At 39.1% G+C, this 9967-nt stretch overlaps 1 non-coding gene across 1 annotated transcript; it reads right to left on the bottom strand.

The window, feature by feature from the left end:
- Window positions 1-9142: 9142 nt before the first annotated feature.
- On the bottom strand, window positions 9143-9215 carry TRNAK-CUU (transfer RNA lysine (anticodon CUU)). Its single transcript has one exon. It is a non-coding gene; the product is annotated as a tRNA-Lys (tRNA).
- Window positions 9216-9967: the final 752 nt, after the last annotated feature.

Below are 9967 nucleotides of genomic sequence, written 5' to 3' on the forward strand. Positions count from 1 at the left end.
AATAGAAAAATACGTCTGTTTCTTCAATTTGAATTAATGAAAATCTTTGCGAGGCAGCGTTTAGAAAAGAGAGATGTCTTTGACGAAATTTACTTGTTTGGCTTATTTTTCTGTCCCTCATTATCGAAAATAAACATACTGAAGGATATATATATATATATATATATATATATATATATATATATATATTGGAAAGGATCACAATTTTGCGCGTGATCAAGTATATTCCTATGAGTCCACGGGGAAAATGAACCATGACAAGTTCCCAAGTGCACTTTCATGTAATAATCACATCATCAGGGGAGATACAAGAGAGAAATATAACAGTCAGTTGATATACAACGAAGAAACGTAGCTAGTACGCCATTTGGTAAACATGTGATTGTCCGAGACAGACAACAAGCGTATCATAAACTAATTATGTGGACAAGATGAATTCCTTACAAATTTTATCAACACTAAATTTATGCAATTTGTATAGACAATCACTTATATCAAGATTATAATTCTTTGTGTATTTAATGATAGAAGATTCAATGATATTTCTCGTGGTACTGGAGTTAGAGATTATAATGCCATCTCAGTTATTAACTCTAACTCCAGTACCACCAGAAATATCACTGAATCTTCTATTATCAAATACACAAAGAATTATGAACCTTAAGGAAACATGCAACATGGCGGTCAAACTATGAGATGCACAAATGAAGTTGATGAATGGAATATCAGTGAGACGAACTAGTTGATGAATGATAAATGAAAGTGTAATAAAGTCATGATGAATGAATGAAAGTGTAATAAAGTCATGATGAATGAATGAAAGTGTAATAAAGTCATGATGAATGAATGAAAGTGTAATAAAGTCATGATGAATGAATGAAAGTGTAATAAAGTCATGATGAATGAATGAAAGTGTAATAAAGTCATGATGAATGAATGAAAGTGTAATAAAGTCATGATGAATGAATGAAAGTGTAATAAAGTCATGATGAATGAATGACAGTGTAATAAAGTCATGATGGATGAATGAAAGTGTAATAAAGTCATGATGAATGAATGAAAGTGTAATAAAGTCATGATGAATGAATGAAAGTGTAATAAAGTCATGATGAATGAATGAAAGTGTAATAAAGTCATGATGAATGAATGAAAGTGTAATAAAGTCATGATGAATGAATGAAAGTGTAATAAAGTCATGATGAATGAACGAAAGTGTAATAAAGTCACAGTTTAAAAGGACAAAATATGAATGGCAGCCAGGGAGGAGAGGCCCAGGTAAATGGAAGGGTTGAAAAGTTCGCGTTATGTGACGAATTTTGATAGATTTTGCAAGTTTCCTTTCCTATGATGGAACGTAAAAGTTTGTGCTTAGTTCTAGAGACAGAGTTCATAGGTTTATGTTTTAATGATGAACACCAAAGGATACCATTAATTCAACTGACTTTAAAAATGTTCAATTAAATGAAGCATTACATACACAAGCTGCTATTTGGCGGAGTTAAAGATTCGCATTTTTTTGCTAATTCTAAAGTAGGTGTTGAATTGACGTGCTTAAAAGTTCGAGTTTCACCTTTAAACCTTGTGTTTATATGACGTATCTTAAAGTACTTACTTATATAACGCAAGTGGAAGGTTTACGTTTAAGAGATGGTGTTGAAATGCTCGTTAATGAATGACGGAGTTAAGTTCGCGTTTACGTGGGCGACTTTAAGGTTAAGGTTCGTACGTACCAGGTTGAGCAGATGGCGGTAGTGTGTAGACACAGCCATACCAGGTCGTATTTATCATCATTAAAGTCACCTTCCTTACTTACTTATGGCGGCGATGAAATTCACTGGTTCTTGATTCTGCACCAATTAACCTATCAGATAATGGTACAATGTTTGCCTGGTGTTGCATATATCACGTCTGTTGTTGAAACACAAGAATGCCAGGTGACTTTGGGAGTGGATGATAATATAAAGATCAATATAAATGTGGGAAATCTTGAACCGCCATCACCAGACACAACACATGTTTGGATCTGGCGGGGGGAGGGACTTGCCTGTGACGTCACGATGCCCCGCCTCCAGCCTGGCGCCGCTCTGTGTGTGTGTGTGTGTGTGTGTGTGTGTGTGTGTGTGTGCATTATGGTAGAGAGTTATACACTCGTGTTGTCCCGTCTCTTAACCTTGTAAGTATATACTATACATTTGTAAGTTAGAGAGAACTTCCAAATTTATTTTCTCCTGGCAGGATGGCTGGGTGGTTTAAGGCGCTGCTTTCAAATCATTGTCTGGACTTCCGGGCCTGGGTTCGAGTCCCGCTCCTGATAAACATCTTTCTTTTTTCCACAAAACATGACTAACCCAGAGACAGCAGGAACCAACAGAGCAAGGTTGGTTGGCACACAAGATATACACTAATCCCTGGGATCCTTCCATCCAATGGAAAATGAAAAACATACAATTGGAAAAACTTATTTTTTCCTGAAAACATGTTGACTTATATTCATTTAATGGTTACGAAAACTAAACAATATACACCAAGATGACTACAGGTTCAAAATACTGTTACAAGGACAGATCAAGACAAAATCATGGTTCGTGGAGTTTAATTCTTTTAACTCAGTGTAACACGGGTATGTGGTATATTTAGACCAGATTGTCTTGTTATATTAGGAAGTGGCAACTGTATTGAATGTTTTACCGTTATTAGCATTATACTACAGTACTATTTATCATAATTACATCATTACTATCATTACCATTATCATTATTAGTATCAATATTATATTATCATTATTACTATTATCATTACCATTATCATTATTAGTATCAATACTATATTATCATTATTACTATTATCATTACCATTATCATTATTAGTATCAATACTATTATTATCAATGTTATCATTATCATTATTATTATTATAATTATCATTATTATTATTATTATTATTATTATTATTATTATTATTATTATTATTATTATTATTATTATTATTATTATTATCATTATCATTTTATCATTATCATTGTCATTATCATTAGTATTTCTATTATCATTATTATCATTATTACCATTATTATTATTATTATTATTATTATTATTATTATTATTATTATTATTATTACTACTGTTATTATTATTATTACTTTATTATTATCATTATTATCATTATTATTATTATTACTATTATTATCATCATTGTTATCGTTATTATTATTATCATTATCATTATTATCATTATCATCATTATTAGCATCATCATTATTATTATGTATCATTATTATCATCATCATCATTATCATTATTATTATTAATATTATTATCATTAGTATCAATATTATCATTATTGTAATCATTATTATTATCATTAAGTATAATATATCTGCTACTGAAGGATACAATATGGTGGTTATCAAGTGGGAAGTTAGATATGGTATGGATTGTCACTTCACGTGTAGGTTAGTAGAAAATATATTATGTACCTAACCTGTGTTGTTGGGCATTATAATCGTCCGATAATGATAATGATTAAATCTTATTTCCTGATCTTATCAGTTTTAAAACCAGATATATGAAATATCTTTCGTTGACCATATTTTGGTCTACAGTTCAGTATGTACATGTGTGTGTGGTCTTAAGATTTAGGTGACTAAGTATTGGAATTCACTGGCAGGTGTGGTACACATTATCACCGAGCCTGAGTCTCAAAGATCAAGGTCATGGGTTCGAATCTCCAACATTCGGTATGTTCATCCAACGTTATAGTGAAGATTTTAACGATGAATTAGGATTTTGACATCATCTGAAAGCGATGGTTCAAAGATCAGTGATTTTAAGAGTTTAGTAAGATTGTATTGAAGTGGAGAGTGTAGTGGCTGAGGCCAAGGACCAGTGGTGTCCAGAGAGTAGTGAAGATAATGACCATTGTCTTGCCCCATTAGGTCAGGTCAAATGGCACTTAGCGAGGTAGCGAGTTAGAGTCAAGAACAGAGGAAGTATTTTGGGAGCAAGTGAGTGAGTGTGTCAGCAGTTATGATGTAAGAGACCAGGTATTAGTGATGGTGATTTAAATGCGAAGGTAAGTAATGTGGCAGTGGAGGGTATAACTGAGGCGCATGGAAATGGTGAACAACTTGTGTTGTGTGTGTGTAAAGGACTGGTGATTGGGAATACCTGGTTTGTAAAATGTGATATACACAAATATACGCATGTGAGTAGGAGAGATGGTCAGCGGGCATGACTGGATTACATGTTAATTGAAAGGCGTGTAAAAGAAAGACTTTTGGGTGTAAATGTGCTGAAAGAGGCAGCTGGTGTGATGTCTGATCACCATCTTGTGGAGACGACAGTGAAGATCTGAAGAGGTTTTCGAAAGAGGAAACAATGTCGGGGAGAAGAGGTGGCGAGAGGAAGTGAACTTGGAAAAGAGACTTGTGTGAAGAAATACCAAGGGAGATTGAGTGCCACATACACTCTTACTGTGTAAATATCCCTTTCTATGAGATGACGTAAAGATGTTGATGAACAGAGGAGTTGGGATATGACATGAAAAAGTTGGAGAATAAATGAAGGAAAGATTGAGATATACAGACGACTGGCGGACCGCCATGATGGTTGTCAATCTAGCCAGCTGGGTTATTATTTATAAGTTGTGTTTAGTTGTAGGTCCAAGTTTGTTGTCAGGATATAATGTTGACTGCCAGTGAGTACCTGGCTGGCGCGGGTGCCACAAGGCTGGGTCAAGTGTAGTGTAAGTGTGGTCTAGGGATGGTGTGTGTACCACTTGGGTCGCATCATGACCTGCCGGTTATAACATCTTGACCAAGATCTTCTCCACCTGCTGCCTGCTACACTTGCAACTCTCCTTTTCTAAGACCGTTTTTATGCTTCATGTAACTTTGTCTTTTTTGAATCATTCTAAAGCTATAGTTACAAAATTATTTTTACTACGTAGTTTTTGTGAAGATATACTCTGAAAGCACATCGCTCTCGTCTTCCAGGCATTGCCCATCTAATACAATAATTGGTGGCAGGTGACAGTTGATATAGAGTGATTAAGGCCAACGTGACCACGTGGGGTTGTGACTGGTTGAGGCTAGCGTGACCACGTGGGGCTTGTGACTAGTTGAGGCTAGCGTGACCACGTGGGGCTTGTGACTGGTTGTGGGCAGCATGACCACGTGGGGCTTGTGACTGGTTGAGTCTAGCGTGACCACGTAGGGTTGTGAATGGTTGAGGCCTGCGTGACCACTGGGGCTTGTGACTGGTTGTGGGCAGCATGACCACGTGGGGCTTGTGACTGGTTGTGGGCAGCATGACCACGTGGGGCTTGTGACTGGTTGAGGGCAGCATGACCACGTGGGGCTTGTGACTGGTTGAGGGCAGCATGACCACGTGGGGCTTGTGACTGGTTGAGAGCAGCGTGACCACGTGGGGCTTGTGACTGGTTGAGGCCAACGTGACCACGTGATGCTTGTGACTGGATGTGGGCAGCATGACCACGTGGGGCTTGTGACTGGTTGAGGGCAGCGTGACCACGTGGGGCTTGTGACTGGTTGAGGCCAGCGTGACCACGTGGGGTTGTGACTGGTTGAGGCCAACGTGACCACGTGGTGCTTGTGACTGGTTGAGGGCAGCGTGACCACGTGGGGTTGTGACTGGTTGAGGCCAACGTGACCACGTGGTGCTTGTGACTGGTTGAGGGCAGCGTGACTACGTGGGGTTGTGACTGGTTGAGGCCAGCGTGACCACGTGGGGTTGTGACTGGTTGAGGCCAGCGTGACCACGTGGGGTTGTGACTGGGGTGTTGATGTGTTGTGGTCGGCGTCCACAAGGTCGTTATCTTAGTATTTCAGGAACGGAGGAAGATCCATAGTGGACGTTTTACAAACACAATGTTGAATCATCACAACTTTTACCGAATCTGATTGAAATCAATTAATGAAATATGTCAAATATTAAGAAAAATAAGATAAAAGAAAAGTGATGTTTATCAATTCTTTAATTTTTCTTACTTTCATGTGAAATAATTGCCAGATACCCTGTGCAGTGCTAACCCAGCGACCATACTTGACGGTTTTATTGTAGTACGATCCATTTTGGGGATGCCAGAGCCCAGGAAACTTCTCATATTCATCAAGTTAGGTTATCATTTCTCTCTGTCCCACTCCGTGATAAAGATAAAACACATCGGATAACCAGAACAGCGCCAACACCCGTCCTGACTGACCACCAACGACCTACTGAAACCTTTTGAGCACCAAAGTTGCTGACCCAAATTTTATATGGCGCTAGAGTCTCTACCGAAAAGCGCTAAAAAAGCGTTAAACTTGCTAAAATGACAGCGAAAAAATGCTCTTCGAATTATTTCTGCTCTTTGACGTGCCAAATGATTAATGACAAGTACGACTGACTGTTTTAACACTAAAATACTCACTATTATCCCAGATCTGCTAATTACCAATCCGCAGTCTCTTCGTCCTCGGTGTCCTGGGGTTGTGGTGGTCTATGTGAGGGTCCAGGTTGTGGTTGTGATAACTCGTATCTTTTCAATAACCCAATGTTTTTCAGTACTTCCTCAAGCAGTTCATAATCATAACAACAGTTTCCATTTCATCTTAGTCCATACTTGATAGTTAGTATTGCATTTAAGCTTTTGATACTCAGTCTATTTCGAAGCTTTGACTTCACAATGTTGATATAACTAAAGATTCGCTCAACATCAGCGTTGGAGTGAGACAATACCAGCATATTCAAAGCCAACTCAGAGAGGTTACCGATTTCCTCCTGTTGCATCCTTGTACGAGGCTGTTTCAGTCCAGAGTGCTAGGGCGGCAGTGTTCTGCTTCCACAATACATGATGAAGCTTCCTCCACTGGAACTCAATGCGTGTGAGAATTTCTTCGTTATCAGTAAACATCTTTGCTAATTCCAGTATTCCAGGCTTTATGGGTTGCAGACATTCACTTGTACTCAGTGATGACACTGACTGTAAGACTTGGACATTATCTGGCAAACGTTGACGAAGTTGTCTCACCAACTCCACTACAAACTGTATGTATCTTCCTCGGATATCATTTTCATCAGGAAGCTTACATTGTGCCATCTCCTTTTCAAACTCGTTCCTCAAGGACGCACGTGGGTCTAAGTAACTCTCTATTGAATCTCCTTCATTTAATTTCTGCCTGGGATGAGGACCTTAGAACTTATGGAATCAATAAGTTGAATAAGGTCACTTAGCAGTTTGCTTGGATACTGTACCTCAGATTTAAATTTCTCATTTACACACTGAACTTCTCTAAGAATATGCTTCAGGAATATCAGGAAGGCATAGTTTTTCTCGTCACAAAACATCTCATAGAGGTTCTGAGATGTGTAACCCCTTTCATCATTTCTTGCCATTTCAGAGTGAGTCATAAGTTCAACCCACTGCTGCAGTATTATGACAACTGCTGATTCAATTGACAGCCATCAAGTCTGGCTTAGCTATATAGATTTCATTGGAGCTTGACCATCACTGGCAGAGTAGGAGAACCAATTATAAGTTTCTCTGATGATAAAATCCAGGTTCCTGGGAGATACTGTGCTGCAGCATGAGACAACTAGCTGTAGAGAATGACACACACTTGATCAGGATCAGATGAGGAACTTCTAACTTGAGTGTATCATACACTCCAGTGTTAACACCTGTCATCACAGAAGCATTGTCGGTGCTAATTGCAATAAGGTTTTGTAACTCCAACCCATTATTTTTCAAGGACTTCTTGATGGCATCACATATCCTATTAGCATTACAGTCAGTCAGCTCAACAATAGAACTGGACAGCGATACCCAATAGTTTCGTTACCGTAATGTCATTACTTTCATCAGTTAAGAAGCCAAACTTCTGATTGTCTATATCACTTTTTAAGTCTGTTAAAATGCGGAGCAAGCACGTTGCACACAACTACACTACACTTCCACCTTTTTAACTAGAAATTCTTGCATCCTATACTGTCTGCAAATCCTGCTTTACATAGCTTACTGAGATGATGAACAACACGATGACGGCTGAGATGATGAACAACACGTAATGAACAGCTGAAATGATGAACAACACGTAATGTACAATGTTCTGCAGTGAACAGTGACACATTTCCTTCAGTCTCTCGTGCGTCATCACTCACTTTTTCAAACGGAATTGTGGTTTGTCTTTGAGTACTGAATGAGTCTTCAGCTGTCTTATGTTTAGCTGTGTTGTTGTGTCTTTCAGTGTCACTAAGTTTGGCAGGTGATGGACGATGGCAGTACTTGCAAATACATTTTGTGTCATCCCTTCTATTTCTCTTAACCACTTTTCATATTTAGGGTCTTTCAACCACTCTGCTCTAAAAGGTTGAGTATATTTCTTACTCATTGTTGTGTTCATTAAATGTAATGGTCTGCATACACACACACACACACACACACACACACACACACACACACACAACCAGTGTTACTGTCCTTCATGGCCCACGGATAGTGCTGTCGCCACCCAGAGTCCGACTGAACCTGAACTGAACGGGACACTTGAGGAGGAGGAGCCCGTAGAATACACCCAAACTGAACATGTTCGTTTCGATGAAAATGAAATACGTGCAATATTTGTATTGCTTTCCTTGTTATCTTAATAGGTTTAGAATAAACTTACTAAATAACATTAACATATTTTGATTGATGTTTGAATTTCTTGATGTATTGAAATAACACTAAATTTGGCGCTAAATACGAGATAAAACGCCCGAAAAGACGCTAAGGTGCTAAATACGAAATTTAGGTGCTAGATCTATCGCCAAAAGCGCAAAGTTGGTAACTCTGCTCAGCACGCACTACTTGCCGAGAAGCAACGGAAAAAGTTTGGCGCGCTCGGCTCGGTTAAGCAGTACGCGCTGGCCCTGCTGAATGGCAAAGCTATTTTCTTAGCTGGTGGAAGGTAATTAGGTCTGTGTTACCTGTTGTGCATATGTAAACTTTGGTAATCTCTCTCTTTACCTCTCTTTGTCTGTCTTTCTCTCTTCGCTGAAACTGTTTAAACAGTTCATGGAACCATGGCAGATTGGTTGATCTAGACGAGCGGTGGGTGGTATGTTCAGAAGCTGTTTCATGTTACATCATAGAGAACAGTTACCGCCCAACGTGGGGCTCGAACCCACGATCCCGAGATTAAGAGTCTCGTGCTCTACCGACTGAGCCAGCCGGGCTTATATACAACCTTGTTCGTGTGTATGTGTGTGTCTAAGCGAGGTTAATAACCACCATCATTAACCCCTAACAACGCTGTATTATCAACGATAACGTTCAATAACTCACCTGAGGTCACATGATAGATACATAAGGGGATCCGACCATGACCTTATCAACGTCCTGAGACCCCGGTTGATGTGTCAGGTTAGATAAGAGGCATAACATCCTCTCTGTCTGATGTTGTGAGAGTAAGACACTAATGGTTAGGAGGCAGCAAGTGTGTCTGGAGACACTCTCCTCTCTGTCTGATGTTGTGAGAGTAAGACACTAACGGTTAGGAGGCAGCAAGTGTGTCTGGAGACACTCTCCTCTCTGTCTGATATTGTGAGAGTAAGACACTAATGGTTAGGAGGCAGCAAGTGTGTCTAGAGACACTCTCCTCTCTGTCTGATGTTGTGAGAGTAAGTTGTTTGGTCAGGCTTATCCTCACATCTGGTGTTGTGAGAGCAAGTGTTCCTTGATGGACTTACCATCCCCTCTCATGTTGTGAGAACAAGCCACTGGTGGATGGTAGACAGCAAGGGCCTCGTGGATAGACTTAACGTCTCTCTAACATCACGAGAACAAAACAAGAATCATCATTTGTCTCTGACAATATCAAGTTGTGTGATTTCCTCCAGTTAAATCATACCCTGGATTACGAAGCGTTATACTCTCTTGTTATATCTGACCATATGTGTCTATACTGTGACGAAAGATTTGTAGATCT

This window comes from Panulirus ornatus, chromosome 58 (assembly GCF_036320965.1).
Source record: "Panulirus ornatus isolate Po-2019 chromosome 58, ASM3632096v1, whole genome shotgun sequence".
NCBI lineage: Eukaryota > Metazoa > Arthropoda > Malacostraca > Decapoda > Palinuridae > Panulirus > Panulirus ornatus.